Raw genomic sequence first — 22,666 nt, 5'->3', positions numbered from 1 at the left:
CAGTTAGTTGATACCCCCACAAGAGGTGAAAATATCTTGGACTTGGTATTAACCAACATGAGCAATCACTGCAAAATCCCTAAAGTGTCATCATCCATGGTAAGATCCGACCACAAAGCAGTCACTTTCGAAGTCACCATCTCCCCTGCCCCCCCCCCCCCCCTTAGCTAGGGTTAAACAAAAAAAACTTCTCCAAAGCTGATTATGGCCTCCTGAGGAAAGGTATAAACAGTTTCACAGCCCCCTCCCCCCAGAACTGGCACATATGTCCAAACCTACAACAAAGTACTATATGAGCATTTATATAGCTTCATGGAATCAGGAATACCAGACAGGATGAAATCATCCTTCTCAAGGAAGAGTAAACCTGTCTAGTGAACAGCTGCAATAAATAAACTCTATAATAAAAGGAAAAAATTGCTGTCCAGGACCAAGAAGGAGCAGGTGTCTAATTGGAAGCAACCTCTCCTTAGCCTGAACAAGCAACTAAGAGCACTAGTGAAATCCTCCAAAGCAAACTTCGAGTCCAAAATGGTCACATCTACTAAAGACAATCATAAGGCTTTCTTCACATATGTCCGCAATTTCAAGGGAAGCACCCAGATCTGCTCAGAAGTGGTGGTCAAGGACACAAGGACACCACATACACAAACCCTGTAGATATAGCCAACCTGCTGGCAGACAGGTTCAGTGAAAACTTTATTCCTCTGCCCCTCCCATCAGTAAAACAGGACATCTACAGTACCTGACCCCCTTCCCCTTACCTCTAGGGAGAAAGTCATCACTGCCCTCTCAAATGCAAAAAATACAGCCTCCATGGGACACGATAACATTCCAGGCTGCATCCTACATGAACTCAGGCAGGAACTTGCAGCATCATTTGGCACTCTATTCAACCAAAGCCTGAGTACCGGCTTTGTCCCAGACAAGTGGGGGACAGCTACTGTCATCCCTTTGCACAAAGGTGGAGCATCCACCGATCCAGTAAATTATAGACCCATCAGCCTAACTAGCCTGATCTGCAAGGCCATGGAGCAGATTATCATGGACCTCATTAACAAAGACACTTGATCCCACACAGTTTGGCTTTGTAAAGGGAAGGCCATGCCTGTTAAATTTGGTTGACTTCATTGAGACAGTCACCAAGGCCATAGATGAGGGGAAGATACACCGCCTACCTTGACCTGGCCAAGACCTTCGATACTATTCCCCACTCAAGTATAATAGATAAACTCTCTCAACTAGGTGTCAATCCATATGTTACCAGATGGGTAGCAAACTGGCTCACTGATAGAACCCACCTATTTAAAATAGGGGAAACCACCTCAAGTAATAGACCTGTAACAAGCAGTGTACCCCAGGGATCGATCTTGGGGCCTCTGCTGTTTGGGATATACTTCTCAGAGGTAAAGGCCAAATCTAGTGGGATATGGCTGACCAAGTTTGCAGATAACTGCAAGCTGGGTGCTGTCATCAATTCCCCTAGTGATGTGGACATCCTCCAATAGGGTCTCACCCAAACAAATGACTGGTGCCAGAAACATGGCCACAAACTGAATGCTAAAAAATGCATCATCATGCCTTTTGGGGAGAATGATTTCCCCACAAATTATCACATTGATAATAAGGCACTAAGCAGACAATCAGTCATGAGAGACTTGGGCACCCAGGTTGATAGCAAACTAACTTTTGACCACCATATTGCCTCCATTGTATGGAAAGCTTTCTACAGGGCCCACCTTATTAGTAAGGGTATCTCATCCAGGGACAAGGTGGTCATAATGCTCTTTATTCTTCCCTTATAAGACCCATTATGGAGTACAATGCCTCTTTCAGCATGTACCTCACAAAGCACATGCAGCAGCTGGAGAGACCACAGAGGTTCTTCACCCAGAGAATCCAGGGCCTCAAACATCTACCATACATGGATAGTCTAAAAGCCCTGTCCCTCTACTCAGTCTCCTACAGACTCCTCAGAGGTGACTTCTGTCTGGCATACAAAGAATTTCAGACCCAGCCCAAATGGGACTGCTGCATATCCACAAGTCAAGCTCCAGTCAAGTAACCTACATGCACAACCTCAACCTGGTCTGTGACATTAATAATACTTGTTGGCAGGACAGATCTGTGTCCAGAGACTCCCTCTTTTGTGGAATAGGTTCCCTCTCCACATAAAGCAGACTACATCATTAAACCTGTTAAAGCGCAACCTGGATAACTGGATGGGGAACAGAAAATACACCCCTAGGATTTCACCTGTGTCCCTGCTTGACAGTGGCATAGGGTGTTGACTTCTTGGAACATGGGCTAAATTCTTGGCTAGGCTTGTAAGGGCCTCAGGGCCAATAGCCTAGTAACTTTCTATGATCCTATGATGATCCTATGAACTGCATTTAAACCTGGAATTTTATCAGCTTGCAGTCTGACCAGCTACTTAGTTTACCTTATGTCCAGTTTGTTGACAACATCCACCTGTCATACATTCTCTCTCTAGGAGCAACCACACAACATACAAATGTTTTAAATCCCTCAGAACAAGTGAAGTGCTTATACAACTCATTTTTGATATTCTTGCTTTTTATAGCATATAAATGTTCCCAAATACATTCAGCTAACATCCCTCTGGTCATACCCACATAAAAGGAAAAACATATGTTACATACCACTATATAAATTATTCCTTTAGATTTACAAGTGCAATCCATCCCCACTGTTTAACACTCTGTGGTAATCGTATCATGTTAGATAAGGCCCCTCGCATACATAGTGGCACATCTTACATATTTAAATGCGCCCCTTGTTTTACTAGTAAGTGGTCTGTCTATTTCTGAAATGCTTCTCACAAAAAGAAACTTCTTGGAGGTTATTTTCCTCATCAACAAAAGTCAACTTGTCTCCCCCGTATGCCAAATATCTTCATTGGCTTTTAAAATATTGTAATTATTTCTTACCACTTCTTATATTTTTCCTTTTATGTCGGTATGACCACAAGGATGTTATCTAAACATATTTAATGAAAAAAACAGATAAATAAATAAGACTGCATATGGGAAGATAACATTTGGAGAAGAAGATGGGGAAATAGCTGATACTTACACTAGCAGCAGAATGCTTGTTCTCCAATCATCTAGGATATGCCTTGCTCTCCATACTCATGTGAGCACCCCCAGGAGTGATTTCTCCCCTAACTCACCCACCATCTTGATCATATCAGTCAAGACCTTATCTAAGCCTCCTTTTCCTTGAAGTTTTTCTTGACTTCACTTTCCTAACTGCTCATAAAAAAGGTAAAATGTAATTATATCAGATGCAAATTAACTTCTTTAAACAACTAACCCCAAATTACTTTAGAATGAAACCAACTCACTTGAAAATCTATTTACTTTCATAGGAACATAAACAACCAAAATACTTAATTTGGAAGCAGCCTATTAAACTATTAAATATAGAATTTATCATGAGCTCCTACTTCGTTAGTATAGCTAGTCAGCTCTACCCCACTTAGTCCCACTCAATAATGACTCAAAAACAATATCTTACAGTGTGAACTTCATCCCTATTTAGTTATCCAACATAAACAAACAATTCAAATATACCCATCTGCATGGTGAACCCGGCTCAGATGGACTCGGTTCAAAACTACGGTATGATCACAAACGCTACCCTAATTTCTTACAGTACTCCACAAACACCTTCCATTTATGTGTACCTTTCTAAAGTACTGACAAACACCTATAGTCATTCCCACCTACAGTCATTGAAGTATACGTAGAGTCATTCCCCTACTAAAATCTTCCAGCCTCACATCATCCAAATGGGATCTACATTAACAAAAATGGTTTTTGTTAAAGTCATTTCACTTTCACGGCCCTCCTGTCTTTTAAAGACCACATTTAACACCAAAAACAACTTATGCACTATTTGTAGAGCTAGCTAAGGACCTTAATTTTGTCTTCCATCGTAAATTATTGCAAGTTGTTTTACACTTCAGTCTAAATGGTTCCCACTTGCAATGCCTCTTACTGGGGTAAAAATAAACAGCATATAAATATACCTTAGCAATCAGGCATTAACACAACTTGCAGGAGCCCAGCAAAGTCCTTGGCTAGGCCCAGAATCTTTTCCTTTTCTATTAGGACTACTTAAAACACAAGTAGGAAGAATATTGAAGGTGTGAATAGAAGGACGGGGGAAGAAACTAAGAAAAAGGTTCAGTTTAAGTAAGGTATGACTTCCTTGTGATACCTTCTGACATAATTATGCTGTATGACAACATAACAGTAGAGTAAAGGTGCCACTTGTAAAGAAATGCCAACAGATACAGCTGATTCTGAGATGCACGGAAATCATGCCCTGGCAGCCCCCCCATCTTACGCAAATTGAGATGACAGCTTGGCAGTCCAAAGCAAAAGGAACAGCCTAAGTCTTGATACTCAGGTGACACCTGGAGGAAGGCTAGGTGACATGCTCCAGCATGACGAGTGACAATAACAGAGTCTGCCTAGGAATACATGCATTGTAGGTCTTCTGCTGACAGACTGCAAAAGGAACAAACTGAACAAAAAAAATATGAGCAGCTCCATCAGTATGAGGTTCTTAAAACCTCTATATACTCAAATGCACATTCTCTGCCAGAGTTAAACACCAGAAAAATAGAACATTTGCTATATTAAATGGGCCTTATACTGTCATGGTATGAGGTGGTGAGACCTGCCACAATTGGGGCAAATGTTAATGGGTCCTTCAGGATCTGTAGGTATTCAGATATTTAAAGCTGATAAAAAAGAGAAAAATGCACCAACAAATACAAAGTTCTGTACAAAGTGACCTTACAGAGCTAACAAATAATAATTTGAGCAGAATTCCTGGTAGTTATCAAGCAGTTGTTAAAACATAGCAGGTATTCATAGGCTCATAGGTGTTTACTAGGCTAAAGACCACAAGGGCCTTTTTAAGCCTAGCCATGCATCCCAAAATCTCTGACAAGTTCTAATACCCTTGATAAGTGTAAGCATGGGCCTGGGAGATGAACCGTTTACAGGTTACTTGTGTCCATTAGAAACATAAGTGCCAAACCAAGGATGGATTTCCAGTTTCCCATCCAATTATCCAAGTTGGATTTGAATTGGATTTGGGAGGAACTCTGCTTTACATGGATGAGGAGCCTGTTCTGTAGACGGGGTAGTCTCTAGAATACGTACCTGTCTCTCCAGCAGGTCCTGTTTATATCACAGGCAAGGTTTAAGTCTTTAGAATGTGTAATTCTGGTGCTGTTTGTGTTGTGGATATGCAAGAAGTCCATCAGAGTTGGGTCTGACAATGCCCTGTATGCCAGGCATAGATCTCCCCTCAAAAGCCTGTAGGACACAGAATACAGGGATAGGGCCCTGAGGCAGTCTGCACAGGACATTTTACTTATTCCCTGTATTCTTTTAGTCAGGAACCTCTGTAGACATTCCAGTTGTTAGATATGCCTGATTAGGTACATACCAAAGGAGACATTGTACTAATGACAGGTGTGATGATTGCCAAATACAGTGAAACAATGAGTTCCTTGGACTTAGATGCCATGCCTTTGTTTATACGTTGCGCAACATAGAATGATTTCCTCACCACTGTAGACATGTGATAATCAAAGGCTACTGGGTCATCTCTAAGGGTTGTGTTGTCAATATGATAGTTACCAGGGATGGATGACTTCCCAAAGGATACTATTATGCATTTCTTGGCATTTAGTTTTAGTCCATGGCTCTGACACCAGTTTTTTGTCTGTGTCAGCCCCTCCTGGAGAACATTTGTGTCAGTGTGAGATTCAATGACAGCTCCTAATTTTCAATCATCTGCAAATTTAGTCAGCCAGAAACCACTGACAGTGGCCTTGACTTCTGAGAAGTAAATGCCAAAAAGGAGCGGTCCAAGGACTGATCCCTGAGGGATTCCACTTGTGACTAGCCTATTTGTAGAGGTGGACTCCCCATTTCTAACTTCCTAGCCAGGTAGCACCTCACAAGACATAAAGCAACACTAGGAAAGGCTTTAACAGGATATATCAATTATTAGTAAATGCTAAGTTTAATGTGCATATACACAATGCAGATACCAAAAGGACCGAACAACAGTAGACAAAATAATTTAACTAAATTGATATCAGAGAAAAAAATAGAATATAGTTCAAATGGTGAAATTATCAACAAGACACATTAAAATGTAAGAATAAGAACAAACAGCCTTGCCGGAAATCTATAGAAAGGATATGAAGTAGTAGAAACATTTAGAAAAGAGAGAGATGTTGATGATATTAAAAGAAGCATGTCTCTGATGTGTAAAAGCACACAGGTAAACCATGTGAAATTCATAAATAAGGCACACGCATTATGTACATAATTACCAGGCATTAGAAAAAGTAATTTGAAACTTGCACTGTTAATATCTAAGAGGAGATCTTATTCGGGTAGGTAGGGCATTTAGGGACATCCACCTCGGGGAATGTTTGAGGTTATCAAGAAGTACTAGAGAATCATCAGACAACCGATGTAGAAGATTCTGTAGGAGTGAAGTGTACTTAATGGTTCTCTGACAGAGTAGCTGATGCATGGAACAGATTACCAAATTACATTAAAGCAAGCACTAGTTTAGATATTTTAAGAACAGCCTGGACACTTCTTATGGGAACAAGTGTTTGGTATACTGGCAAGCTAGAAGAGCATTTATGCCCATGTTTAAAATATTTGTATGTATGTAACAGCAAACAGTAGGGCCAATCTTCTTATACACATACAGCCCCCACACCCACTGCATGCTTACAATATCTGGTTTGATCCCACCTTAATAAAAAAATAGTAATTGTTATTTTATTAAGCTATTATTGGCTCATAGAAACAGTAATCACAACCTGCATTCCAACGTGATTCACTTGAACACTCACTAGTCATGCAAAGTTAGAATTACAGCAGAAAACAGCAAGGCCAATCATTTTATTCACAGTCATCCTTCATACCCATTGCCTATACACAGCATCTAGTTTGACCCTGCTGGGATAGAAAATAATTTAAAAGGAAGAGGTTACTGTAATGTATTTTTGTTTCATTAAAGCAGGTGACGTAACCTGTATTCCTCCTTTATACAAATACTTGTTAGTCGTACAAAGTCAGAATTACAGCAGCAAATGCCAAAGCCTATCATTTCATCCACAGACAACCCACATTCCCTTGACTGCCCATGGTATCTTGTTTGATCATTCTTGGTTTAAAAAAAATAAATAGCTAGAATTGCATTTTTTTTTTGCACAGCAGCAGTCACAGCTTGAATTCCATCTCGAGTCACCCAAAAACACATTAGCCTTGCAAAGGCAGAATTACAACAGGAAACAGCATGGCCAGTCATTGAATCCACCAACGGCCTTGATATCCATTGCATAAGTAAAGTATCTGGGTTGGGGCGGCTACGGTGGTGCAGCGGTTAGCGTTGCCACCTCACAGTAAAATATTTTCCAGTTCGATCTTTGGCTGGGGTGCCTTATGTGTGGAGTCTGCATGTCCTCCCTGCGGTCATGTGGGTTTCCACCGGGTGCTCCGGTTTCCTTCCAAAGACATGCTGTAGGTGGATTGGACACTCTAAATTGGCCCTAGGCATGAGTACATACATGTGTGTGTCTTCTGTGGAAGGTTGGGTGCCAGGTTGGCAACTCGACACCATAAAACTCCACTGCCAATCATGAGCAGACAGGTGATTCGCTGTGGCGACCCCTAACCGGGAAAAAGCTGAAAGAAGAAGAAGACTGTATACTAATGTTATTTAGCTACAAATGCACAAAGATGCCCTTGTTTCATGATGTGTGTGTGTGTTGTAACTATCCCTAACACAACTGCCATAATGATTTCCTCTTAATACCTTTTCTTTGCTCATTTCAATCCAGTTATGGACCTCAGTGATGGTTTTCAATGAACCACTGCCTAAAGCAGCAAATAAGGAAACCGAACTTACAAATAACATGAGGATTCAACTGCTTAGATATTGGGTGGGGGTTATAATATTAAATATAGCTACGGTGTAGTAGGAAGAAAAAGTAGCAGAGCTATCAAGTATGTTGCTGAAGGGTTAAAAGAAGGAAAATTGAATGAAGATGTTATTACAACAATGTGCTACTAGTCAAGGGCATAAGTAGAAATGATCCATTTAACTGGATTACTAAGAATGTTTTTATGGTTCATATTGTCTGGAAACAAAATGTGGAATACATGTGAATAGAAATGTATTGTATATTCTTACGGCACTGGTTAAGAAACACTCGTATTATTTTAGCAGGAGTTATATGTTATAAGGAATTATGGGGATTGAAAAAATGAGGCTTTATCTTTTCTATTCATATCTTAGACAGTTAAAGAAAAAATAAAAATCTGACTGGAAGATGGAAATGCCTGAATATGCATTCTGAGAAAAATAACGGAATGAAAAAAGAAAATGTAAATGTGAAGAACTTGTGATGGAACAAACCACTAACTGAAAAAGAAAACAGGCAGATTTGGCGAAGATGTGATATATGTTACGTGTTAAGCAATCACAATAACAGTCAAGTACTGAGGGAGAAAATATAATGAAATATCTTAAAGTAAACCCGATGAATTTTTAAAAAATTACATTGATTATGGAGAACATTAGAAGTACTAAAATAATGATTGAATTAATTCAAAGAAGAGAAGGCAATTCAGTAACAAGTAAAAGTTTAGAATATCATTTCTAAAAAGACATCTTACTCAAATAAATTTGTTGCAGAATACAAGGATATAAATACAATGAATGGATTTCCCAGGAAATGCAGAATAAGTTGAAATAAACATCTATTAAATTTCTTAAATGGCAGAACATCAAATCATATCACAAAGTTCTAAATAGGAAAATTAGTAACAACGAAAGGTAGCTGATAAACAAAGATGACCCAGTGAAAAGAAATTAGGATGTTAATAAAACAAACAAGAAATAGTATAGTATACTATCAGAATAATGAATACAGAAGGAAAGGAAAGTAACTTGATAAATACAGCTAATGATGGCTAGAGCATCTTTTACATGGGTACATCACAACACTACTAAAATGGAAGATGTTGTATGAGATAGATTCCAAAGCATCCATTACATATGCAAGGAATTACACGAATGTATGTTTAGATAAAGGTCTGGGGGTATGGAAATAGGAAGATGGCTGTGGAGGTATTGGTATCAACATTAAGGACAGAGTGGATTCTGGTGAAAATTAGTATGTTTAAGAAGTACACATAAGCAGGACTAGGTAATATACCACTGAGAATATTTGCATAGAATGAAAAGATAGGTTTGTGAATTCACTGAAAATAAATGGCAGTTTAAGTACAAGCAATCAGCAATACTTCTTCTATGATAACTGACACCTAAAACTGAATGGATAGCCAGATGATCAGAAATGATCAGTAAAACAAACACCGAACTGCTCAACTTTAATATAGTAGTTTTGCAGCCTCATAAACCCTGTATGGGTGCTTTCATCAGCTCGCCCCCATTTACTTAAATAAGTTCATGGTCACACAATCAAGGAGAAATAAGAAACAACCAGTGATGGCTAATACACAAGCTGCACAAACTGAAATGTTGCTGTCTCATTAAAGGAAACTCATCTGGGGAAACCTAATAATGCAAAAACAGGACTAGGGAGGGAGTAACCTATTAATCTACAACTAAATAGATGGTGGCCACTCATAATGAAACTGGTGGGGAACATGTAGGATCTGGGGCTTTCTTTCTGTCACAAAAACAGATCGTCTTTTAATTCAGTGCTGTGAAACAAACAGCAACATTCTCTTATTTAAATGAATGCTGACAAGTGAAGTATAAAATCTAAGAAAGACACATAAAAGAATAATTTTTCTTTATACAATACTTAGAATACATGACTACGAACCCATTGTAACATGTCTTCTGCTAAACAATAGTTGGGCCGTGTATCCTTTAACGACCACTCCATCACACGCCATCATGACCTAAGGTTTAAAAATTTTAATAGAACTATTTCTTTCTTGATTCAATCATATAAAAAAAAACAATATAACATTTGCACTTTATAACATTTGTAAGGCTTCCAATCAACAGACAGCGGGTATTACACTGAACATAATTTTTGTGACTGTAGAAGATGGATGTATGCAATTCTGGAAACATTGTAGCACAAGGTGGCTAGTTGGGAAACAAGGCATAGCAGACATATATGCTGATTAATGACCATATAATGAACTGTGCTGCATGCTAAGAAAGTGAAAAAAAATGGCAGAACTATTCAGAAAAGTATACGAGTAGCTCAACCCCATTGGGCATACATTAGGAATGTACACAACTGATTTTAATAATTGGCTTAGTTTCTGGAGTCATTCCAATATCTATCAGCATGAGAGGACATGGTTAACAGACTATGCTGCTTTGCTAAGGATGGCCTGCACCTACCCCCCCTGTGCTTGCCGATATTGGCTAAAACTTTATCCACCCTCTTAGAGACTTTTTAGACAAGGTCAAAATGACAAAATTACTAACAAAGCATAAAAATAAACACTCAAAGCAACCTTTAAGTTATTACTGCTCAATGCTAGGAGCTTAAACAAGAAACCCCATACCCTACAAGCTCTCCTCACGCTGTAGAATGTGGACATCTGTGCTGTTACTGAGACTCAGTTTAAAGCCACAGATACTACTCTGGCAGTGCCTGGTTACAGTGCCTTCCACACATTTAAGCCAATGGCAGCACAGACAGCAACAAAACAAATACAACTACAGCTTAGTTAAACTGGACAAGTACAACTACAGCTTAATCAAACTGGATAATGCTGAGGAGTTCATCTATGTCTAAGTGTCATAGACAAGGTTCCTTACCATAACCTTGCCAGCTACAGGCCACACTCTATGACCCACAAAGCTCACAGCTCTTACCTAGACCTACTACAGGCACTCACCATCCAACCAAATAACCTGTTTATTGGAGATTTTAACTACCCCTCTATAGAGTGGAAAATGAACACTGCCTCTAAATCACAGGCACAATGTTTCCTGGAATTCATCAACACAAACACCTTGGTCATATCGTGCACTCCAACTAGAGGAACAAATATACTGGACCTAGTACTCAACCACATGGGAGAACATTGCATCCTCCCCTGTGTCACATCCTCATTGGTGCGGTCAGACCACAAAGCTGTTTCCTTGGAAATAGAAATAAGCACAGAAATCCCAACTAAACTTGTAACAGTTAGGAACTATTCTAAAGCAAACTACATCCTATTGATACTTGGCCAAAATTCCTGGCTGCCCAAAACCCCAAGTATAAACCCGGTACAAATATGTAAATGGCTGCATTGAGGCTGACTTACCTACCAGAAGTAAGCCCAACTCTAATACTAAAAAAAAAAAACACTGGTGCAATTTTTACCTCAACAGGGTATATCACAAAAAGTTATGGCCAAAATCAGACAGAGCATATCTCATAGAGACATAGATCTCTGGTTCAACTAAACATGAAACTAATAGGTATAATCCAGTCCACCAAGGCCAATTACAAGGTCAGGATAGCCTTCCAGGCTGAGGACAATCACAAGGCCTTCTTCAGCTATGTCAGAAAGCTTAAATGTAGCACACATTAGTGTGCAGAATAGATCTTAACAACCCTTACTGACCAGGGTGACGTATTGAATCTACTGGCTGATAAACATATTGATAACTTCACCCCTCACTACTCCCACTTCCACTGTGAAATCTTTTTTACCATATCCTCCAATTATTAAGAGGAAGCAGATATTGCCAGTACTTGCTGAGGCCAAAATCACTGCTTTAATGGACCCTGACAATATCCCTGGTTACCTCCTAAATAGCCTACAACATGACCAAGAAGGACCAATTGAGATATTCAACTACAGCCTCAAAATAGGTTGTGTGCCAGGTGAATGGTAGGCTGCAATGCTCATCCCATTTCAAAAGGCTGGACCATTAGCTGGCCCTGGGAACTACAGACCCATAAGTCTAACAAGTCTAATAAGCAAAGTCATGGAACACAATGACATTGGTAACCTACAGATGCTGCCCCCATCCTAGTTTGTCTTTGTTAAGGAAAGGTCTTGCTTACATAACCTGGTAGACTTTGAGAGGGTCAAGCATGATAAAAAAATGGTGCGTACCACCTTCCTTGACCTGCAAAGGCTTTCGATACAATAGCCCACTCATGGATTGGACACTCTAAATTGGACATAGGTGTGAGTGCATGTGTGAGTGTGTGGTATAGATGAACTAGCACAAAAGGGATAGTCACCCTGAGGTGTAAAGCTTAGCTCTAGATGATTGTCACTGTTGAAGTGATACCCTGATCCCATGTGCAAAAATGGGAAAAGTGGTTGAGGATGGATGTATGAATGGATGGATCCCACTGAGATATTATTTACAAGCTCAACAAACTGGGCATAAACCCCTACATAACTCACTGGATTTCTGGATGGCTAACAGAACAGGATCCAGGAATTCAGGATTGGTGATGCCACCTCCACTAATAGACCAGCCACGAGTGGGGTATCTCAAGGCTCTGTGTTGAGACTGCTGCTATTTGGCATCTATTTCTTGGAGGTAAAGGCTAATCTCAAGGGCCTTTGACTGAGCAAGTTCACAGATGACTGCAAACTGGGAGCTATCAAAGATTTCCCCCATGACACAAATGTCTTACAAGAGGGTCTAACACAGACAAATGATTGGTGCCAAAGTCACAGACTAAAACTCAATGCCAAGAAATGCATTTTAGTACCTTTTGGAAAAACTGTCACCCAGGTTAATTATTCCAGCAATAAGATATCCCTAAGCGGTGACCCAGTAGTCAGAGATCTGGAAACATATGTACACAGTAATCTGGCCTTTGACCAACATGTGCCAAGAAAGTAAAAAAATCATTCCATGTTGCCCAGCTTACAACTAAGGGCATGGCATCCAGGTCCAAGGAAGTCATACTGTCACTTTATTCGGCCATTATCAGACCCACCATTAAGTATACTTCCCCCTTCAGCATGAGCCTGACCAAACATATGCAACACTTGGAACAGCCACAAAGGTTCCTTACCAGAAAAATCCAGGGTATAAATGCATTTTCCTGCATAGATCACCTTAAAGCTCTATCTCTATAGTTTGTCTTCTACAGGTTACTGAGAGGAAATCTATGCCTGGCATATAAGCCATCATTTGATCCAGCACTGACAGATATTTTGCACATCTGAAAACAAACAGCTTTAGAATCACTAGATCCAAGTATTTAAATTTTGCTTGTGACATAAATAAGACATTCTGGCAAGACAGATATGTGTCTCAGGTCACCCCCATGCTCTGGAACAGGATCCTCATGCATGTGAAGCAGAGTCCATCCCCAAACCTATTTAAGCATAACCTTATACAATGGATGGGAAATCAGAAATTCACCCTAGATCTGGCCCCCATACCTCTGATAGACAGTGGCAGGTAGTAATATCCAAAGTAACATACCCGTCCACTCATAGCCTCTAGAAACTTCCCGACAAAAATACCATCTCCCAACAAATTCCCGCAATACATAGGGACACAACTGGGTTGGATTGCATGACTAGGCTTATAAAGGCAAAGTATTAGAGAACTTCAAAATCTTTTATTGAAGTAGTTATATTACCTAGTTTGCATTCATCAACATTTTTCAATATTTCTTTCCTATTCCCCTTTCTATATTTGAGAGCAGTTCAAAAAGAAGTGGCCCAGCACAGACGCTGGAGGATACCACAGTTAACCCCTTTTGTGACAGGTAATCCTCTCTTACATTGATATTTTGTGACTTATTATTAAGTGTTTTAATTACTGATTTATGTATAAAGTCACTTGCGATTCTTTTAATATATCAATAATTTCTTTATTTGAAATAGAATTCGGCTGTTGTTATCTCTTCAGAGAATGCCACAAGATTTAAGACATGGTCTCCCCTTAACAAACTGATGCTGGTGTATTTGGGGTAGACAGAATATGCAAATGAGTGTACCGCTCAATGGTGATATATGATTTATAGGTTATAATTGTGCAAGAAGGTTTTTAGTACATTGTTAGGTACATAGTTTGTACTAGGCTGTGGTCACTGAAAGTTGAAATTAAGTTACAGAAAAGTGAAAGGAGATGTATACAGCTAAATAATTTCAATTTTGACAATTATTTAAAACCTTAAGAAGAAATGACAATATTCTGTGATGGCATTAGTGTCAGGCTAAAATTATACTAGGTCTTGCTGAAATTAGACTATGGCTTACAGAATTAATCAAGGCTGAGATTGCTCAGAGTATTTGAATTGTGTTTTGTGAGACCCAACTAAACATGGTTATTTATTTATTTGTTTTATTATATTTGTTCAGTTTGTAGCTGGTTTCGTCTACTGATAATTTTCAGCAATGAACTAGTATAAGTAGCCTCACTTTATATAATGTATTAATTCAAATTAAATAATTTCTCATTTCTAGTTACAAAGGTCATGTGTGGTTTCCTTCAACTATTCAACACCTGCTTGTTTATATTCTGATTAGTCAAGCTTGACCACTAGACTCATTTTTTCTTCATTTTTGTTTGCTCACTTCATGTTACCCAAAAAAAGACCCAGAGGTCAGGGATCTGGAACCACATGTTGACAGTAACCTGAACCTTGACCATTATGTGTCTATTGTGGTGAGAAAATCATTCTGTTTTTTAAGTAAGGCATGGCATCCAGGTCCAAGGTAGCAACTGTTCTGCTATACTTGGCATTCATCAGACTAGTCATCAAATAAAACACACCCCTTGATATGTACCTAAGCAGGCACATACAACAGCTCGAAAGACACAGAGGTTCCTCACAAAAATAATATACAGAGTACACAAGTGTTATGTGGACCATGTTGAAGCCCTACCCCTCTACTTAGTCTCAAACACTGCTGCACAGGGATCAATATCTAGCCTACAAGCTATCCTCTGAACACACAGAAATGCATTTTTGTACCTCTGCAAAACAAATAGCATCAGAAATATCCATTTGAAGGACCACACCTTGTCTGCAGCATAAACAGGGCATGTTGGAGGGACAGGTATGTGTCTCAAAGATTACTCCTTCTCTGGAACAGGCTTCCTATGCATGTGAAACAAAGCTCATCCCTAACCCTATTCAAATGAAACTTGGACTAAGGGATGGGAACTTGCAAATTTGTTCTGGTTTGGCACTAATGTCCCTATAGGACAGAGGCAGCCTGTGAATGTTTGATGTATACTTATAACTGTAACATTTCTTGGGGGTATTGACTCTCTTCAGCAATGTTTTGGTAAATTTTGAGTTAAAAAATCATAATATAAATGCTTTCATCTGCCTCTGCAGACTTCATCAAATACAAATGCATAAAATCAAACAAGTGAATTTAAATAAATAACACCCATCAATGTATCGGTACACACCCACCCCTTCGAACAGCATTTAAAGTGGCCCAACACCTTTTTTCCTTTAATCTGCACACCAAATAAATATAATGTATAACAATATTAAAAAACTTGTATTAAAGACACCATTTTTAACATGTTACTTCAATAAAACTTTCCTACTTAAGTTAATATTTTATAAGAATCAAAATATAAAAATATAAAATGTAAATGATGTTCACAATCAATATATATTTAACTTTTAAAGTTACAAAAAGTAAATATAAGCCCAATGGAAGGAATAATAGCATAATGGCTAAGGTGCTCACCTCAAGGTGCAAGGTTTGACTCCCACCAAGGCAACCAGTCAAGCCCATGTAGTCTACAAAGGCACCACCCACACTAACCCATGAATCTATACATGTCAATATAAATAATATCATTGTTTGTACATATTTTATAAAACCTTGTCTCAGATAAAAAAAATCATACCATGAAGTAAATTTCAATAATATATAAAAGGGTCTATATTACATAGTCGAAGTATGACAACTTCTGATGTAATATGGTCAAAACCATAAGTTCGAAGTTGTCACACTTCGATTGGAAAAAAGAAAAAGAACATACCTGAGGGTTGTAAGCAGGGGGGCAAGCTCCACCTGTACCTCCCACATGGGGAGCTGCACTCCCCACCCCCCGCTCTCTAAATATACCAACTCTGAGGTTGCGCTACAGTGCAGTAAAAGAAATTTTCCCTTTACTGCACTGTAGCACGACCTCAGACTTGGTATATTTAAAGAGCGGGGGTTGTGGGGGGTGGGAGGGCTTGCCCCCCTGCATATAACCTTTTATTTTCTTTTCCCTTTTTTTATTTTTTTTATACATAGTTGAGGTTCTGTAACTTGGGACATATGTGGTCGTACATATGGTAGTCGAAGTTACGGAGCTTCAACTATGTAATATAGACCCTATATAAAATATCCACCACCATCACCTTTCCAGTGCCTTTAGCTTTAGGATACATCCAATGGAAATATTTTTATTTAACCCTGGCCAGGATCCTGCTTCTAGGCATAATTGCCACATCAATTCTTTCTTTTCCAATAGTAGTGACCATGGTCTACCCCTTTCATTCCTTATCAGTCTATCTATGCCCATAAACTTAAATGTGTGCTCTGGATTTTCCATAACGTGTTTAGCCAGTGCATTGCTTGTATTCACTTTCCTGATACTACATAGGCATTCATAAATTATTTCTCTTAATCTTCTATCCATTTTGCCTACATAGTATCCTGGGCAGATGGTTTTTACTCCAATTTCGTCCTGTTATTATTATTCGCTGCTTCCAAAATGATTTTAATATTTTTATCCCTCCTATACACAATATTATGGACTGGGTCCAGTTTTACCCTAAGTATGATATTGTCTCTAAGTAACTGCCAGTTTTTATTTAGGATTCTTCTAAGTGAACATGCCCCATCAAATTATTTCATAACAAAACTATTCCTATAATTAACTACCTTCCCTCCCTTGGGGCTATTTAAATCATTTATTTCTATTTCATCCTCAACTAATTCTATAGGGGGTAATAATTGTATTTCTTGAATATTAACATTATTCTCGTTCATAATCATGCATAATAATGGTTTATAGAAACCCCTAATACGTTTCTGGCTCACTTCACTTATCAAGTTCTCCACTAGCTTCTCCAGGTACCCTCTTTTTAAAAATTGGGACCTCATAAAATCACATTCTTTTTCAAAGTCCTCTTCCCTTGTCTCCATTCTCACAGCACTTACCAATTGCCCTTTCACTACTCCTCTTTTCTGGTGGTATGGGTGTGCACTATTAAAGTGTAAAAATCTGTTGGAAAATGTCTCCTTCTGATGTATTTTTGCAATATGTTGCTTGCTTTCATAATCCTTTTCTAATAATACATCCAAATATACTATTCTAGCTCTAATTATTTCATGAGAAAAAGTCAAGAACCCTGTCTTATTATTGATATATTCCAGAAAGGCATGTAATTCCACTAGGCTCCCTTTCCATAAAATACATACATCCTCTAGTAAGTGTGTATAGAATCTTATACTTTGAAAATAATGGGAAGGTTCTAGATATTCTTTTTCCCAATATGCCATCACCATATTTGCCACTGCACCACCACATGGGGACCCAATGGCTACTCCTTTTTTCTGAAGATAATACTTTCTCCCAACCATTAAATAATTGTTTTTCAAAACTATTTCTAATAATTCTTCTAGTAAATTTATCTCATCTTGTGGGGCTCCTTCCCATAATAAAAATTCACAAACCCATTCTATCCCTAAATGCTAGGGTATTACACTGTATAAATCTTTAACATCTATAGTAACTAACAAATCATGTGGCTCAAAAAACACTCCTTGGATCTTTGTCAAAAAAATCCCAGGAGTCTTTACAAATTCTTTCTTCCTCTTTCATATACCCTTTCAACTTAGAGTCCAAACATTTAGCTATTGCATATGTAACTGATTTCCTACCATCGACTATTGGCCGTAGTGGTGGATTTTCAAGTGACTTATGGATTTTAGGTACGCTAAACATTGTTGGTGTTACAGGGTGGGTTACACTAAGGTAGAAAAAAATCTCAGTACTCACACGTTGTTCTAAAAATAAATCAGTCAGCTGCATATTTATTCTACTGTATGCCCCATTGACCTCATTTAATCATAAAAACACAGCGTGTAGAACGAGGGTAAACCAAAAAAAAAAAAAAAAACACAAAGCAGCTCCACGGCAACAGCTCGTCTCAAATCCAAATTTTTATTAAATGCAAACATTAAAAACTCGTAATATAAGTGATTTTGTCTGCCTCTGCAGACTTCATCAGATACAAATGGATAAAATCGAAGAAGTGAATTTAAATAAGTAATACCCATCAATGTATCGGTACACACCCATCCCTTCTAACAGCATTTAAAGTGACCCAACACCGTTTTTCCCTTTAATCTGAACTCCAAATAAATACAATGGGCCGGATTCACGAAGGCTTGCATGGAGTCTAAGAGTAGTGTAAGACTCCATGCAGCCTTCGCGATCCAGGAACAGCCCAAAGTCCGTGTAAGAGTCAAGCTAAAACGTCTCTTACACGGAGTGGGCGTGGATAAGCTAATCACCTCACTTGCAGCCAAATAGCATGCAAATGAGGATGATTAGCGATCCAGGAAGCCCAGAACAGCCCATGTAAGAGCCATTTTAGCTGCAGAAATGTACTCAGTTGACAACTGAGTACGTTTCTGCAAAAACGGCAATGGAGCCATGTCAGCTCCAAATAAAGGATGCATATGTGTCAGGCAGCATGCCAATGGCCAAATATGTGGCCATTGGCAAGGTAACATGATGCAAATATATGAAAAATATAATTTTTTTTTTTCGGCGATTGCCGATGTTTAAACCAAGCGCGGCCACAAGAAACGGGCTGCGCTGCATAGAACATAAAAACGAAGGTTTTAAACCCACAAAAGTGGGTTTAATGCAATACATGGAATGTCAATGCAGGGACCAGCAGAGCAAAACCAACATGGCCACCGTGTAGTGGTTGCTAAGGGGGGAAGTTGAGTCTAAGAGATGTAACTAAGCATTAGTAGGCAATCTGATGCAAATGAGTGTAAGGATACTGAATTCCACTGTCACATAGCAAATGAGCACATTCTGAGTAGTGTAAGTGTTACATAAGGGGGAGGAACAGAGTAGGAGATAGGTGACATCACAGGGGGGAATGGTAGAAAGAAATGCAGTTCATTGGAGGTTAGAGTTACATGACAGATGTCAGACAGATATCATGGAAAGAGGTGTGCCACTAAGTAAGCATGAGAAAGTCAAGAAATGGAAGGTGTGCACTGTTGCCTACACCAAAGTTTCTTGCTGGATGTGTATAAGACGCAGCGCCTACAAAGCGAGTAAGGCAGTGTGCGCGAGTAAGGCAGTGCGCGTGGCGTGTAAGGCAGTGTCTTGTAGCGTGTAAGGCAGACTGAGCATGTGGGAGCGTGTTGAGAGATGTTTAACACCGTTTGCGTGGGTGTGCACGCGTTTTAAACCAAATAAGCAGATTCTGAACTGTGTAAGTATGCGTGCGCGCGTGTAAGCCACTGTGAGCGTGTTTCTGCTGGTTTGCACACGGCTCCTCCCTGAGGAAACAGAAAGGAAAAAGGAAGCAACAGATTTAGTAGGAAGTTAGTAGGGAATACTGCTGGAGCTAGCAGGTGAAAACAATTAGATGCAGGCAATTACACAGGCAGAATAGTAGCCCAGCCCAGCACTTAAAACTCTGCAAACAGCAGTGCAGAATGTTTCTCTCAAGAGACACTGCAAGACAGGAGTTAAGTTATCAGAAGTGAAAACTGAAAAAGCTGAACTAAGAGCAGAAATGTTAGGGGCTGCCATAGCTGTCATAATGAGACATAGGCGACTTGCTGAGGGTGGTGACAATGCAGATGGTGCCAGACAACCCACAGTGAGGAGACGGAGAAGAGTGTACAGGCCCAGGGTCACCTACCACGAGTTACATGAGCTGGAGATAGTAGAGCGCTATAGAGTGGACAGAGACCTCCTGCAGCAAATAGTGGAGCTGTGCAGACCACGCCTCACACACAGAACCAACAGAGGGGAACCCATCCCAGTGGAAACCAAGGTATGTGTAGGCCTAAGAATACTAGCAACAGGTACCTTCCAGAGACCAACTGGTGATATGATGGGGATATCACAGGCATCAGCCTCCAGGGTACTGCACCAGTTCCTGGATGCCATGTCAGCACATGTCGGTGATCATGTATATTTCCCCAATGCCCGTGAGGTATTGGCCAGCAATATGCGTCTCTTCCAGCAAATAGCGGAATACCCTGAGGTACTGGGTGCAATAGACTGCACGCACATACGCATCAAAGCACCAGCTGGTGAGCGGGGTAGGGCATACATCAACCGCAAGGGCTTCCCCTCCATCAACTGCCAGGTTGTATGTGATGCCCAGGGCATAATAATGAATGTGTGTGCTGGCTGTCCTGGGAGCTACCACGATTCCCACATCTGGCATTTGACGCAGCTGTACAAGACATTTGCCAATGGGGACATCCCGCATGGACACCTAGTGGGGGATGCAGGTTATGCACTGGAGCCATGGCTGATGACACCCATCAGAAACGCACACACACCTGAACAGGAACGCCATAATGAGGCACACGCACAAACACATAATGTAATAGAGCGTGTGTTTGGGCTGCTCAAGTCACGGTTCCGGTGTCTGGACACATCTGGTGGAGCCTTGCAGTACACACCAACTACATGTACCCAAATTGTCATGGTATGTGCTATGCTACATAATATGATCTTGCGAAACAGCTGCAGCAGGACCAGCATAGGGCCGGGCCAAACAGCCCCCCACCATTGCCAAGGCCATCACAGGCAGAGCGTGACTCAGAGGAGGAACAACCTGAGCCTGCCCCAGTAGGCAGAAGGAGGCGTGCCCAGTATGCCCTGGCCTTGGCAAAGAGGCAACGCATAGCACATACATTGGCTCAGTAGGAACCCTGGAAATGATACCCCTCCCTGACTCACTCATATAGTAACAGGGATGTCTAACATGACACAACCTGCTCTCAAACATGTACAGGGAAGTGTAATATGCGCATCTGACAGAGACAGCCCTGCAGCACCACCTGAGGCATGAATGCTATGTGTTAAGTAATGTAACACCATGTACTATATGCACACCTGAGGACCCTGACTAACATCCTACCCTCACCAAGCATCATGCCACAACATGACAATGAGATGATCAAGTGCAACAATTGACTGAAGTATCGCAGTTAGTCAAAGGGGATCCAATGTGTGCCAGTCTGGGATGACATGCTGAGCATGACATGATGCACCACCTGCTAGGACTGGCGTGCACCTCTCAGTGCAGGCCGTATGGATACTGGCAAAGGCTGTTGTCACCCACAGTGTGCCCTGAATAGGTAAGGCTCAAAACACAAACCTATCTCCATAGGTATCAGAAGGGATAAGAATAAGATAAGGGATAAGTTGAAACAGCAAGATGCATGCAGTCTAAACTCACCCAGTATGGAGAATGTTGATAACTGCGCTGTAACAGAAAACTGAGGCAAGGCTCACAACAGCACCCTAACACTACCTGGTTACACCTCATACTGTGCTGTACAGCCTCAAAACTTGGAACAAGCTACAAAAGGAGGGTGACTAGCAAGAATTGTCAAGGATAACCACACCCCCATGTCAGTACCACAACAAAAAGCAGCATGGACTAGCCATGCTCAAGTAACAGTGGCTAAAACTGCCCCCCAGTTTATAGCCCGCTACAGACTACTGTCCCAACACCAGGAACTGCATCCAGCCTATGCTGGAATACATGAATATATCAAGTCCTCCAAACCACATTATATTGGGTGACTGCAAATACCCAGACATAGACTGGGAGCATTATACTAGCTCCAACAGTGTAGGACAAAAGTTCATAGAATCCATAAACCAAAAGGCCCAGGAACAACGTACCACTCCCACAAGAGGGGTAAGCATACTGGATGTGATAATCAGCAACATGGGTACTGGATGGCAAGATGAGAAGTGTATTGCTCACTGGTAAAACCAGACCATAGAGTAATCACACTGGATATACAAATCCTAACCACAGTCCCTGGCCAGAAAACCACAGTGGAAAACATGTGTTAAGCAATATTTGCACTCCTCCAAACTGATGTGGAATCCATTAAAGGTCCTGCAGGTGCAAAATATGGGCCACACCTCAGAACCTGTAATACAGCCATTCCATGAACACTGCCAGGAATGCTTGGATTATGCAGTCCTAAATTGAAACAAGACACAGTGCCTAAATCTGGCATGGTGGACACCAGCCATAACCAAAACATGCAAGAGAATGAGGAAGCTACTACATGATAGAGCAAACATGAACAATGAAGTAATCACTGATCAGTAGTATGGCAATAAAATCTGTCCACACATACAATCCACTAAGGCCAGCCACAACAAGTGGAATCTGTGAATCCTGAGGCAATGTTACACCTGCCCCAAGTACACAGACAACCCCCAACTCCACCCAAGAAATACAAATATATGTGAGAGATGCAACCATCTATCCAAACTGGAGGCTGAGCTCCCTCAACTCAGTACTCCCAAAACAAGTCAGGAGGAGAAGGTAACCACACACACCAGAAACACAGTC

This window comes from Protopterus annectens, chromosome 10.part0 (genome assembly GCF_019279795.1).
Source record: "Protopterus annectens isolate FY-2018-M chromosome 10.part0, PAN1.0, whole genome shotgun sequence".
In the NCBI taxonomy this organism is placed as follows: Eukaryota; Metazoa; Chordata; order Ceratodontiformes; family Protopteridae; genus Protopterus; species Protopterus annectens.
Note: the sequence above shows the minus strand (reverse complement) of the source record.